The sequence below is a fragment of the Phodopus roborovskii genome, unplaced genomic scaffold (assembly GCF_943737965.1).
Source record: "Phodopus roborovskii unplaced genomic scaffold, PHOROB, whole genome shotgun sequence".
Lineage (NCBI taxonomy): Eukaryota > Metazoa > Chordata > Mammalia > Rodentia > Cricetidae > Phodopus > Phodopus roborovskii.
The window spans coordinates 1,942,972-1,958,338 of NW_026126639.1; the positions used below are offsets into that span (position 1 = coordinate 1,942,972).

The 15,367-nt window shown below is 44.7% G+C and overlaps 1 protein-coding gene across 1 annotated transcript in view; it reads right to left on the reverse strand.

Moving 5' to 3' along the window:
* St8sia1 (ST8 alpha-N-acetyl-neuraminide alpha-2,8-sialyltransferase 1) overlaps positions 1-15,367 on the reverse strand; it is a 71,013-nt gene that overhangs the window by 41,150 nt on the left and 14,496 nt on the right. The window lies entirely within an intron of this gene.

A 15,367-nucleotide genomic window follows, 5' to 3' on the forward strand; every position in this document is an offset into this window, starting at 1 on the left:
CAAAAAGAATCCTGGGAAGGAGGAGGATGTCACTGAGCAGCTGAGGACCAAGCGGGCCTGTCTCTCTGGGGTTAAAAAGGGGCACGGGGTGAGGGGTGGAGGTGGGGTTAAGCAAAACAACAAAAAGTTCCTGGAATATATTTAAATGTAACGACATTATTGTTTGTTTTCTTTCTCAAATAGACTGGGCATATTGCACAGGGTATTTGCTAGGGGGGACAGAAAAGTCCAAGCTAAACGCAAGATTGTTTCAAAAGGTATTTATTAGGCAGGAAGTCAAGTCCAGTGAGTCTGGTTCTCCAGTGTGACTGCAATGACACCACCAGCGGTTCATTCCCTAACAGTGTCTGGGTGTTGCTTATGGTGGTAACTGCTGGAGACAGCTAGGAGGACACAGAGTCACAGTGTGTGAAGGGAGACAGGCACAAAGGAAGTGGGAGCTCTCACCCACGGCTAAACTGCGCCATAAAGTTGATGGCGTTGCAGAAGAAGAAGCTGCGGAGGAGGGGACAGTACAGTGCCCCAGCACTCAGACAAAGCTTTGTCACTTGAAGAATGATGGAGATGGCCTAGTCAGAAAAGTGCTTCCCTGGTGACAGGGAGACCCTGAACGTGAGCCATACAACTTGTATGAAACAGCTGAGTGTGACTGCCTGTGCTTGGAATCCCAGCTTGGGAGGGGGAGGGCCGTGTTGAAGACAAGGAGATTCTGGCCCTCGCTGGCCAGCCAGCAGAGAAGAATCATGTGCGCCAGGTTTAGTGCAAGACCCTTCCCCCAAATAAGATGTAAAGCAATTGATCAAGATACCCAGTGCTGACCTTTGGCCCCAGAGATGGGCACGCACGCACACACACACACACACACACACGCACGCACACACACACACACACACACGCACACGCACACGCACACACACACCCCACATAGAAAGAAGAATACTCAGGCTTCTACCAGGTAGAGAACACAGTACAAGCAAGGGCAACAGTATTTGCTGGAAGAACGCAGGCTGCTTGTGAGCATGCTGGATGGTCTCTGTTTAGAACTTGGGAGCCACTCAGGGACAGGTGACTTGTATTAAACCAGACAGCATGTGACTTTCTTCTGCAAATATCGAGCTAGTCTGCAAAGAAAATGTTCTGTGTGCCCGAGTGCTCCCTGGAGTGCTATTTATAGTGCCAAGGAGTATGGAAACCCAGTAATAGTCCCTGAAAGTGAAATGAATCATTTGGCCTCTTCTGGCTGGGTCAGCAAGAACTGCCAGGTACCCAGGCTCCTTGAAGCTGCTGGAACAGAACACTGGAATTAAGAACTGATTGGGAGTTCTTGGGGGAAAGACCTTGAATACACACAAGACTAACTGGTCTAGAAAGCAACCAGATTGATAGGTCATACCATTTGCGTGGATCACATGCAAATAATACAGACTACACCAAAGATAAAACAGAATTCATTCAGGAATATACAGTAATACAGTAGAAGGCTACTGCCTAGGCAGGAAGTAATAACTCAGCTAGGGGAAAAAAAAAAAAAACTCCTGAGAGTCTCGGCTTTCATTGGTAGCCGAAGGGGGCATTTAGTCCAACACGAGAAGATTTTATTCTCTTGATTCTTAGTAGTAATATGAACAGCCAGAGCTATGTAAATATCGGTGAAAAAATATGTGGTGTCTGCAGGGTAATGTCTAAGCATTTTCCCACAGGGAGGAAAGAATTGTTTGCATTTCCACAGCAGAGATCAGCCCAATAAACTGCTCCAGAGGGAGGTATGTGAGGACAGGCAGGCAAGGGAGAGTAACTCCATTCAGAAGAATGCGCATTTTTCTTAGGCATTCTTCAAATGGAGACTTGAAACCAACACTTGAAAAACAGCAATGCCAGCAATCAGTGAGATGGAGTCACGTTGGCTTGTTTGTGTATTCCACAAATGTTGAGACACATGAATGGTGATGACAAAGAAAAAAACTGGTGTTCCCTGGGCATACATGGTAGGGTATGTCATTCTGTATATGTATTTCTCTCATTGGTTGATGAATGGCTAATGAAGCAGGAAGAGAGGGGGGAATGAGGAGACAAGGAGAATTCTGGGAAAGGTAGGCAGAGGAAGACTGTGAAAGAGAGGCCATGTGGAGACTGGCAGGATAGAATGTGGCAGGCATTCTCCGGTAAGATAAGGCAATGTAGAAATACATAGATTAGTAGTTATGGGTTAATAATTAAGAGAGAGCTAGCCACTGAGCACTAATCATCAGCCGGCAGTTTTATAGCTAATATAGTGTCCTCGTGTTTATTTGGGGCTGAGAAGGACAGCGGGACCTGGTGGGACAAGAAACTCCAGTCACGCTCACACTCCACTGAAGAAAACAGAGAAGGGTAATTAAGACGGAGGAATAATGCACCAAGTGCTCCTAACAGACGAAGGGTAATAACAGCTGGAAACTGTCACTGGGCTGGGCAGCATACAGGCCACAGGTGTCCTTGACCAGGAGAGGTAGGATGAAAGATGAGTCTACTGATATGAATATATATCCATACATATATATATATATATATATATATATATATATATATATATATTGGAAAATCATATACCAAAAGAAAATGTGCAGTCAATAGGTGAATGTACACTATAGGAATCTCACATAGTTATGCTGCAGTGACTAAGCCACGGGAGTCCCAGGCATTCTCCACTAAATAGCAGGATTTATATATTCAAGCCAAGTCCCTTAGCTGTTAAAGGGGAGCCGTGAACACAGAGGACTGGCTCCTCCAGGTTTTCAGGCAAGAATCTGGAACCCTGGACATCCAGACTCCGGAAGCAGCTACCCAGACCTGAAGGACACAGGCTGTCCTCTAACTACAAATCACCAGGCTATGGGACGGGCGGGGGGGGGGGGCAGATGTCACATGCTTCTGTATTCTGTTCCTTCCCTCCACAGGGAGGCCATACTATACAGGACCCTGTGGGAGCACTAGCAGATGGACAGAACATACTCAGCACTTCCAGAAAAGCAATCCTTGTTTCCATTCCTTGTCTCTTCCCACCAGAGTTCATGGACTTCTCTAAGCCTTGGCAATTCTAGATTTCAAGGGCTTTCATGAACAAGACAAAGAAATGGCTTGGTTAAGCATCTACCTCTACCTTACAATAAAGAGCCATTTTATTAGCAGAAAAGATGAGTAATATATATCTACATGCTTAGCACCACCTCCAAAGTCCCCGAGCAAAACTTGAGGACTTGGGGAAGAGCCAGTGACCTGACTTTATTCTGACATTTGCTTGCCCCTTATTAACTGCTGGCCTCACAGAAGAAATCCATGTCACTTCATTCCACTAAATGCTCTCAAGTGACTGAGAACACTATGCTGGCAACACTAATATACCAGCAAACAACACTACACTAAAGCTTTCAAGGAGAAAAACCTAATTGAGAAAACATGTGGGTGTTATCTACCTAATAACAATGGGACATTATTCTAGTTTAGGTTCGGGGTACTTGGCAATGGCTCAGGCTGTCCAGAATGGGATTTTGAGGGAGTGCCTTTATGAAGACCTTCCATGCTGTGTTTTCTGATGCATCTCCTTGCATAGACAAATACGGTAGCAAGGTGCCACACTCCTTGTATCAATAAAGATTATTACTTTAAATGAAAGGATTGATTAGGACATATTTAGATAGATGAAATACAATAATAAAGTCAACTGATTTATAATCTCAATCCCAGGCACCTCGACTTGTCAGTGCTCCATCAGAAGCAAGTGTAATGATGTCACTCCAATTGGAATTAAAGGAAGATGAGCTCATTGAACATCACCAGGAAACTGTGAAGTTCTATATACATATATGATATTTGTACATTACAATATATTTATTTATATAAAATCAATGTTACTATAAATAAGGTTAAATTCCCTCATGGGGCATCGGTGTGGTGATTTGTATGAAAATACACCCCCATAGGCTTAGCTCACTATACAGTTCTACCTCTGGTCAAGATATTTCTACTCTACCTCTGTTTTAGAGACTTACATGTATATATGCATACATAGTTATATTGCTAAAGTAATATGTCCCTGCTTTACTCAGGGAAATTTCAACCAGTTTTATAGCTAGGTTCCTGAGTATTACAGATTATCTTCACCCATGTTTCTTATACCTATGAGATTAGTCAGACATAGATGCTTAATCTTCAAACTCTTCATAGACCTATAGAAAATGGCATTTAAATGTTTTAATATTAGTACTCTGTTGACATGAGACACTGTTGCTCCTGACAGCACCGTGCACTTTCCCGAAAATATGTTGGACACTGTTGTTGCTCCTGCTGGAGTCCATCCTCTCCTCATCTTATGGCCTCTTGGGCAAAGAACTGCCCCCACATCGACCACCGACTTGGACAAGCTGTCGTACTGTGCTTGCAGGAAACAAACACAGAAGACTGCTGAACCTTGCCAAGTCAGGGTAAGACAGCCTTTCTACCTCCCTGCTGTTGTTGTGGTCTGTCAGATACTCTTGGCCTTAGCCAAAACTGGTTGCACCAATGTTGCTGTGAGACTTAGGGTGACTGTCTAGGTAGCCTGATGTTTCTGTCCTTCCTGCACCAGTTGGAAGCTGCCAATCCGCACTTTGGTGCAGTTTGGGAAGCATGTTGAGCCTTTAAGTGGTGGAGCCTCATTGGAGGAAGTGTGTCACGGGGGGCGGGCCTTGAGTCTTTATAGCTTAGTTCTGTTTCCTTTTACTTTTAGTTTCCTGAATATATATTCAATGTGACCAGCCAGCTGCCTGCTTCTACCAATGCCTTCCCTGTGTCTGCCATATTTCCCTGCAATGATCGATTGTGTCCTCATGGAAAGGCAGGCCAAAATAAACTACTTTTCTCTTAAGATTTTTTTCTTCAGGGTATTTTCTGACAACAAGGAGAAAGGCACTCAGCATGTTGTTTTAACACTGCTATATGTATATATCTTTGGGTGAGATAATTTCAGTGTAGAGGATTCACATAGATTTTGAACAAAGTGCCTTTGAAGGTGTGTCTACTACACTACTACACATACTCATAAAAATCCATGAGATTTGAAATGTGATGTTTGTTTGTTTTGTTTTGTTTCTGTTTTTTCGGTTTGGCATTCTCTGTCAAATCTAACAGCAAACAGAATGACCAGCAATGTATGCCACAGATCAGCAGCTGAGCATCCCAAATGCTTTGCTGGGATCAACACCAACCACTAGAAGCTCCTCATGGAAGAAAGATTTCTCTTGGGGTTATGGTTCCAGAGAGACAAGAGTCCCTTACAATGGGGAGGCATGGGGCCAGGAGCAGGAATCTCCAAACACAAGTGTGAAGCTGAGACAGAAAACAGAAGCTAGAGAGAGGCCATGGGCACACAGAGCTGGCCTCAGGATGATGTACCTCCTCCAGCAGGACTGCACCCCTGAACAGTGCCGCCACCAGCAGATGGAGTGTCCAAAGGACTTCGTCCAGTGTGACTTCACTATGGTTCATACCCTTTGCTTTGTTGCTCTTTTGTAGGGTAGATGTCATGACTATGTAGGAACAGAGGCTGTTTCCAAAGTTCAGAATAACCGAGCGTCAATGGTTAAGACTTGCTGGTTTCATTACGTGTGTAACTTCGGGCGGCACTCTCTTAGTTAAAAGTTGATGCTAATTTCCACACTTGACAATACAAAGGGGGATAAAACTGGAGGGAAGTGTTCTTGGTTTTGCTGTTTGGAGGTAATGAGGTTTTATTATCATTATTTGTTTGTTCACCCTACTAGTTCCCTCCAGCCTCTTCTCTCTTTTGTGGTAACAGAGGACAAGACTTCCTTACATAGTTATAAGTTAAACTTATGGGGGAAAAAAATCCTAGCCATCAAGTGAAACTGTTAGAAAGAATGACTACAGGTACTAAGTATAGAGCTGAAATTATCTCAGATAAGTAGTTTTGCTTTGCTAACCTTTTCAAATGATCCAAAAGGTTGCCACCACCATGCCAACTGCTATTAGTCGCCATGTCAAAACATATGCCTGCTTTTCTTGATGAAAATTTCAAGTTTTTAACCATAAGGACATCAACGCATACCTCACCACACCCAGCCCAATAATTTCTCTGTCCCCTCATCTATCATTGGAGATGGATGCCCACACTTAATTATACTTCACTCACACATAATTTAATTTCCTGCACATACATTAATTATACCTTCAACCTAAGCATCTAAACACATCCTCCCCCTGCTTCACGTCTAATTATAGCCCCCCTCTTGTGAATGTAATTACACTATCATCCACCCATCTAATTATGCCCTCCTCAACATATTTAATTGCATTGCCCTGTTCAAGGACCTAATTATATTGGAAGCAACACACCAATTAAGCCCCAACCCTCCACCAATATTCCTCAGATGCATATAACTGTCTCTGGCTCAATTGCTTCATTTCTTCAACTGAAGATGAACAGTTTCCCAGAAATAAACTCCTAAAAGCAAGCATGGTACCCCCTGGCACCAAGCAAGAGACAGTAGAGTCAAAGAAGCCCCAGTAACTTCCAGGAGGTAAACGGGCATGCATGTGCTCTTTCTGTCCTGTGACAAAGTCCTTGGGGGTCCAAATTAGAATGTTAGCTGCACTCTTCCATTGCATGTGTAAGCATTTATGTGATGAAAAATATCTAGTAAGTGGTTCATTTATTTGAAGGAAAATATTTCTTATTTGCTAAAATATTTCTTAGTTGCTAAATTCTCTTTTAAAAGATTATCCCAAACTTTCTCTAGGGGTGTGTACATACTGGCTGTAGATTATCTGAACAATTCTGTATTCTAGCATCTTTAACAGTTCTGTAGCTGTGTAAGCACAATGTCCCCACAATGTTAATTCTGAGGTTGGTGTCCCCTCCCTACTAACATCATTGTGATTTGGAAAAGGGATGTCAGTATTGTGTTTTCTACAGAGCATGCAGAATTGAAAATTGAATGATGTACTTTTGTACTGGGTGTACCTCTCTGTATGTGTGTGTACATGTGCATGTATGTGTGTGTGTGTGTGTGTGTGTGTGTGTGTGTGTGTGTGCATATGTGTGTATTGTGGGAGGAGAGCTCAATGTCAATGTTGGAGGTCTTTCTCACTCACTCTTCCTCTAATCTTTTAGGAGCAGGGTCTCTCACTGAACCTGGAGCTTGCAGATCTGGCTAGGTTGGCTGGCCAGGGAGTTCTAAGGGATCCTCCTGTCTCTACATCCTCAGTGCTAGAACTGCAAGCAAATGGCACACCCAGATTTCTTATACGGGTGCTGGGGATTGAACTCAGGACCACTTGCTTGTATGTCCATTATAAACTGGGTACTTTTGCCTATTAAAAATTTGTTTCTCGGGCCACTATAAAAAGTAACGCTTTGAAATTTGGCATACTTGCGTGTATAATCTCTTGGCTGAGGACACACCACATATGGTATGACTCCATGTGACATTCAGAAGACTTACTGGACATCTCTTAGGCAATGCCAGTTAATTATTTATTGCTGATGTCATTTCTGTCTCTGAATGACAAAGCAATAACAGAGACTGTACCTTACACCGTGCCTCGTGTGGCTTCATTTCAAAAATCACCAAAATTAGGAGCTGTTATTTTCCCGAGGTATAAGGAAATACAAAGAACACATAGCATTTCAAAGGCAGCAGCAGGCAATTTTCTCCACAGCAGAACTCAAAGCAGGAGGGCCTGACTCACCCATCATCCCACCCTCCTCTGGACACTCATTAAATTGCATAAAGAGAACACTACCCTGTTAGCATACCGGTTCTCAACCTGTGGCTCATGGTCCCTTTAGCAAACTCCTGTCTGCAGAAATACTTACATTACGATCTATAAGAGTACCAAAATCACAATTATGAGGTGGCAACAAAAAAAAAATTTTACGGTTGGGGGGAGGGGTCATCACAACATGAGCACCTGTACTAAAGGGTTGCAGCATTAGGAAGGTTGAAAACCACTATGTTAGCGAGTACGGCCCCTGAACCCCATCCAGCTTCAGCCGACTCCCAGCTTCAATGTTGAACCACGGTCCCGTGGGCTTCTCATTTGTAACACTGGCTACAAACAACCTCTGAGGACCGAGACATCATATCTGATACAAAGCTAAAATCTTGTGTGAACCAACAGGGCCTTGGCATCACAGACTAGGAATCCCAAGTTGGTGCCTGCTTGTATCTCTCTCTTTAACTCATCCCATCGTCCACTGTTACAGAGGTTCCTGAATTCTTCCCCTCAATGTACTTAAGAGCATGTGTACGCGTACACACACACACGCATGTGCACAGGCACAAAGAGCAGAAGGGAAGGGAGAGGACGGGAGGGACTGATTATATAGGCGGCCTCTGGTTCATCCCCATGGCAGTCATTCATATCCTAATTTTTCCTGCTGCGAGTCTCTCATTCTCAAACTAAAAGCCCCACCACGTTACCCCAGACACAGATCTTCACCCAGAACCCACGACCACCGTGAACCTTCTGCTTGTTCTTTACCCAGGCAGATGCCCAGTATCCCCTCCACTCTTTTCAAGCACTGTGCAACTTCAGACACAACCTGGATGTGTCTCGCTACCTTGAACGTCCCACGCGATTGTTTTCCCCTTCAGATCTGCAGGTACCTTGCCAGATAGGTTGTGTTTGCATGCCCAAGGAGCACTTGACAATGCAAGCAGATTAGATGCAAGTTAGAATTCATTGATGCTCGACGAGTCATGAGAGTTTTGTGTGAGAGCTGTGTGAACTGGCTTGAAAATCTACATGGAATTGGATAAGATCTCTTCTTTAGCACTTTAGCTTAGGGTTTACTGTCTGTTATTTTGTCTCAAACTGGAAGTCTCTGTTGTTTCCAAACAAGGCAGCTCAAGAAAACCAACCCCCCCCACCCCAGCACACAACAAAACTGTCACCAAAATGTCACCATGAGGACACCAGGTAAGATGCCTGTCACTGATTTCCTGTTCTCTCACTTATTTCTGGAAGTGACCTTGCCACCAAAAGGAACACAATAATACTCCTTCCTCTCATTTCCCCCAGATCAGAACTACAAACATCAAGTAAAATTCAGGACCTTTGACAAGTATTTATTGTCAAGGAACCAGCCACCAGGCACTGTGCAAAGGGCCAGGTAAAAAAAACCTGACCTCTGGCTTGGTGTGTGCTCCATTAAAAGGTCACATGACTTAAGACTTCCATGTTGTCTCCAGCCATAAATACTGTATATTAGCCGGTAAAATAGTGGATTGCTAAACTGTTAATCCGGTTCACTGATTACCTGAACTAACAGCCCAAGATCAGTTGCCTGCTAATTAAATATTTGCATTGGGAAAAGAAAGCAAAATTGATTGTCTCATGTATGACTATGTGATCTAGTAAACAACCGGGAAATGAAGCATCAGATGTTCTTATGGATAATGCTGGCTGCATCTCCCCCCCCACCCCACCCCCACCCCGGTGCTCTGGAAAGCACCAAGGGAAACGAAGCTGACTCCTGGCCAGCCTTCATTCCTAGCAAGGCTTCCCCAATTATCATGAGGAGACGTCCTGATGAGTCTCCAATCGCTTAGGTAACCTCCCGCCTATAATGACATCTTACTCCACTCTGCCTTGTGGCCATTTTCTCTCCCCTTTTCATAACGTGGTCACCATAAATTGGACTCTTCAGCACTCACACTTATGGTGCGTATTTTTTGGGGACCTGGGCTGGCTAGTTTTATGTCAACTGGACACAAGATGACACTTGGAATCACCTGAGAGGGAGCCTGAATTGAGGAAATGCTTCCATAAGATAAGGCTGTACAGGTGGTGAGCCTGTTGGGTATTTTCCTGACTGATGGATGATACAGGAAGGCTTGGGCTTCTAGTCCTGGGTGTTATTAGAAACCAGGCTAAAGAAGACATGAGGTGCAAGCCAGTGAGGAACTGCCTTCCACTGTCCGGGCTTCAGTTCCTGCCTCCCAGCTCCTGTTTGAGTCCCTGTCTTGAATTCCCTCAGTGATGGGGTGTGACCTGGGAGATGTCAGCTGAAATGAACCTTTGTCACACGTGTCTTATCACAGCCACAGAAAAGTGACTAATAAATACTGTCTCACTTCACCCTGCCAAAAGGATCTCAGGGTAGAGTTTAGGAACGGAAGTATTCCATAATATTCCTGTATAAAATCAACCAGATGCTCTCAACCCCTCACACACATCTCTGTCAACTAACTGGACTGGATTTAGATCTCCATGGTGTGGTGGGGCTGGGTAGTCCAGAGGTTCCCCCAGAGGTATTCTTGCTGAGGACATTTCTGGGTTAACTGGAATTTGATCTCTTTGATGGAGAATCCCATAGAAAATTACTCGACTCTGTTATAGGAGCCAAAGGCCGGGATGCACTAACTAACTTACCTTAGTTTCTGTTAAGTTACCTGTTTGTGTAGAACCCTCTCCAGCTAACCGCTTATCTTAACCTCTGTCAAACAGCTTGCTTCAAACAGTAGCTGCAGCTGCCAAGCAAGATGCCTGGGCATGGTCTCTGCCTCAAAAAAAACAAAAAACAAAAAAAAACACCCCATGTTCTGGACACTTGGGACTACACCTGGGTCCCCAAACAGTGTGATGTAGTCCCAGCTGGTTGGAATAGAGACTTTCAATATGGCTGTAAGCTATGACTGCGTGGTCATCTGTGGTATCTTACCCGTAACAGTGGAATCATGCCTGTCTCTGCCTCTGCGTGTTCCTGTCTTCCTGGCACGGTGTCTTCTCTCCTCCTGTGCGTGCGTGCGTGGGTGCGTGCGTGCTTGGGTTTCGGGGACTGCACGTATCTATGACCTCTGGCCTCCAGCTGAATAAAAGGACCACTGAGAAGACTGGAGGGCTTCATCTCGCTCTGCTTCCCGGCTATTCCTGTGACTAGCTGCCTCGCACTCCTGCCGCAGTGGATTCGCCCACCGTGATAGCTACTCTCTCAAAATGTAAGCCCAGACACCCAGAAAACACTCCCTTCACAGGAGGACCCAAGTTCAAATCCCTAGCACTCACATGAAAGCCGAGTGTGGCTGTACGCATCTGCATCTCTAGCATGGGAGCTACAGACAGCTGGATCTTGAAAGCCTACTGGCCAGGCTAGCTTAGACAGAAAAAATGACAAGCTTTGGATTCAGGAAGAGAGTGTGTCTCGGGGCAATGAGGCAGAAAGCAACAGAGGAAGACACTGCGTGTTCTGATCTAGCCTCCACGTGAAGATTCATGGATTCACTCACAGTCTCTCAATGCACCCACCATGGTGTATAGCATGAAAAGAATTGACCCGGAGACTGACCTCTGACCTCTGCATACATGTACATTCACACTAACATGAGCATGTACAGACATACACAAAATACTGGCATATGCTTCACATGCTTTTTCAAAACAGCAGCAGCCGGATCAAGTTCATCTGGAGGACAGGTGTGGTGCGTATGTGGTTTTCTAGAACTCAGGCAAGACTACAGCAGACTCAGCTACCCTAAGAGTGGTGGTCATGGGCGGGGCAACCCCTAATTACTAAGAAAAGTACAGGAGCGTGTGTTTTAGGGGACTTTTTGCCTGTGACTGACTGAGAAAATCCCCTTTTCTTCCTGGAGCTCAAATATAGTAAGCAAGAGGCTCCTTGAGGGACGGTTAGAAAAAGACAGGATTTGACGGAACCAAAAAAAAAAAAAAATTCCTAAGGGGTTTTGAAAAGTTCCTCTGGCTTCTGTTGAGAAAAATGTTAGTATTCACTCATGACTCCCCGGCGTCCATTCACTCATGACTCCCCGGCGTCCCCGCCACCGCCATCTGCCTTGATGGCTTTGACAGTGTATGGTGGTCTCTTTCCTTATCATTATGTCATCACGTTAGTCAGCCGCAGCGGTAAGTCACCGCCATAGCACCAGCTCCTTAGCACTGAATGTATTCTGAGGCTCCTTTTGCCCACCTTTGAATGGTGATGGTGCCCACACCTGTCATCCTAGCCCTTTGGTGCTTGAGGCAGGAGGGCCACAGCTCCCACTGACAACAAACAAACCTTTGAATTGGAATTGCTGCCAATTATGGCAGCGATTTGGGGGGGGGGGTATCAGTCCAGTCTGTTCTCTCTTTGATATGGACAGTAAAGTTTGGGTAATTCTACAGAAGAGGCCCCTTTAAAAGACACTGTCATTAACCCAGTCCACACCATGTTTCCCCCGCAGCTCCATGACCTTGAACACTGGTCCGATCATTTCCCTCAAAGGCGCCCTGACATAAAGTCGGGTGCAGGGTGAGATGCCCAAGGCCTTTGGTTTATAATACTAAGCTATGCTCAGGGCAGATCGCTGCTGTGTCAACTCCCTCGTCAGGCTTTCTTGGGTGGTATTGGTAAGGCATTCATCTATTTCTACATGAAAAATTCAATGAGCTGCCCCAGATCTCCCTACACTATAATGGGAGATGCTATATTACACTATAGTCATTTTACAGTGCACTAATCAGAAGCAGGGAGGCAAGGCCCCATAAACAGCCAAAGCCAAAGATTTGGATTTCAACGGGGCTGACTCAAATCCCGACTTAGGGCCCACAGCCTGGAATCCGCATCTAGAGCGGTGGTTCTCAACCTTCCTGGCACTGCAACCCTTTAAGCTGTGGTTGCCCCCCCCCCAACCACAAAATTATTTTTGTTGCTGTTTCATAACAGTAATTCTGCTACTGTTATGAATCATAACGCAAATATCTGAATTGCAGGGTATCTGATACTCGACCCACAGGTTGAGAACCACTGATGTAGAAGGAAATCCTAGCCAGGAACTTCACATGTAATCTCCAGCAGCAGTGAAAATAAACAAAACAACATAAAAGACCAGTTGGGCTGGAAGGCATTCCCCTACATATGGAATTGGGGTTGGGGATGGGATGGGAGGGGAGGGTGGTTAGAGTGCATGTGAGAGGGCAGAGAGGGTAAAGGGGAGGGAGGGAGAGGGAACTGGGATCAACATGTAAAATAACAAATTAAATTAAAAAAATGCTTTAACTCCAAAATTTAAGTTCAAGGACAAGTTACTGGGGAAAAGGATTTCTATTTTTGTTTCCACAGAAAATGAAAAGATGTGGATTCCTTCCAGACTACTGTGGTTTGATGAAGCCAGACCGCCTGAAACAGAGTACCAGGTGATCCTACATTCAAAACAGCTGGACAAAGCAGCCTGACAGACTACAGCCAGGATTTCTGAATCTTCTTCAAATCCCCCATGACAGCGCCCCCTACCAGCAGGAAGTAGTTTGGAAAGAATAACGCCCAAATTCCCAAATATTGTCTATAAATGTTTTGTTTTCATTTAAATGGACTTGGTTATATAAATAAAATTTAAAAAAAGACCAGTTGGGCATGGCCATATGTGCTGATAGCCCCAACAAATGGGAAGCCAAGACAAGGGCCTTGCCAGAACTTCAAGTTCAAGGGAGACTTTTGTGTCGAGGGAATAAGGCAGAGTGTGAGAAAGACATGCCTGACATCCACTTCCTGTTTCTGCACTCATACTCGTGTGGACACACACCAAACATACACACTCTACAAATATTCCCCACACACATGTATACACATGCTCACATACACACACACAAAGACTCAGACACACACATGCACAATTATAAAAATATAGTCAGCTTACTCAATCTGAAGTGTAATTTTTTCTAATATACTTGATTTTCATTTGTTTCCTAAATATTTTACCTAAATTGTTACAGTTTTAGGAACCGAATCCATTTATTTAAATAAATTTATTTACCATTTCTAATTTAATTAAAAACATTGATTGTAAAATGTTTCAGATGATGTATTCTCCTAAACAGGCATGGTAATCTCTTCTTTTTCTCTTCCCTGGTTTTTCAGGATGACCTACAAAGTGATGGGTTTCATCGTGGTATCGTTATACATATGTGCCATTATGCTCTGCTCTCGTGCTAACACAGTTCACTTAAGACCTTTCATAGTGGAACATGAATCATGATAGAACTTGGGAGGCTAATTTAGGAGGATCACTGAAGGATGGGGCCATCGTGGGTTCTGCGTAATGAGTGTCGGGCTAGCCTTGGATACAGTTTGAGACCCTGTCTCAACAAACCCAAAAAGAAAGAAAGGTTGGAGGTTGGGGAGAGGGATGGGTTAGTCTCAGTACAGGTTGTAAACACACATTCAATTTGCTGTATTCATACATGTGCTGGGTGGAGAGTCATAACCATTAAAAGGAAAGCCATAACCATTAAACGCCATTAGTGTTAGGAATCAGCAGCCTGCTGAGCCCCGCCCCCAACGATGGGTGGGACGCTCATGGCCATGTCATCCCTACATCAGCTTTACCTGGCTGCCAGAGGACTCGGTTACGCATGCGCAAGCCCCCCTTTTAAAGCAAGCTCGCGCTCGCCAAGTGCGCCCCCCTCTCTCTCTGCCCCCCCCCCCCGCTTTCTTACCCTCTCTTGCTCTTTCTCTCTGTTCTCTCTCTCTCCCCTCTGCTTTCAGTTGGCCACCAGCTACCCCCCCTTTCTCTCCCCTCGCTCAATAAACTCCACATGGGCGCTGAGTCTCGTGTTTGTGTTTTATAGGCAATAATTATAGCAAAAGAACAACAATTAGAGTGTCCATTTTTCTATGGCTTTTTTTCCCCCTAATCACTTGCATTTTTCTCTTCCTTACACAGTATATCTTGCAGAAATGTCTGACTTTTCCCTCAGGGAGGGCAAGCTCTCTGTATGGAATAAGAGGGTATGTAGTGATATATTATTTATGATTTATTAAAGCCACTGGAGATCAAAATAGCAAATCAGCCCAAGCCAGTTAGCCATAGAAACCAGGCACACACCCACACACATTTAATCCCAGCAGCTAGAAGCTAGGAGGTGGTGGCACACAACTTTAATCCTAGGACTCAGGATTAAGAGGTGAGCGGATCTCCGTGAGTCCAAGGACCCCCAGATCTACAGATCTACACAAGATTGACCCAATCCTAAAGAAAAGAAAAAAAAAAAAAACAGCTCACACAAAGATGATCTCGGCACCTGGGATCACACGCCCTTAATCCCAGCACTAGAGGGGAGTGAAAGACAGGAGCAGGGCCTTCAGTGGTCAGCGTCAGGTACTCATTCTCCAGCCACGCTGAGAACAGGAACGCCACAGCCCTGTTAGAGGTGAGGGCTCTCTGGTGGCTTGGCTGCTTTGCTTCCCTGATCTTCAGGCTGAACCCCAATATCTGTCTCTGTCTCTTTTGTTTTTCATGTTACAGGTGTGTTCTCCATGTTTGAATTTCTTATATCTGCCTAAGTTTCCCTTTTCTTGCCAGCTGGAACTTGAGGAAAGTGAAGCCTTGGC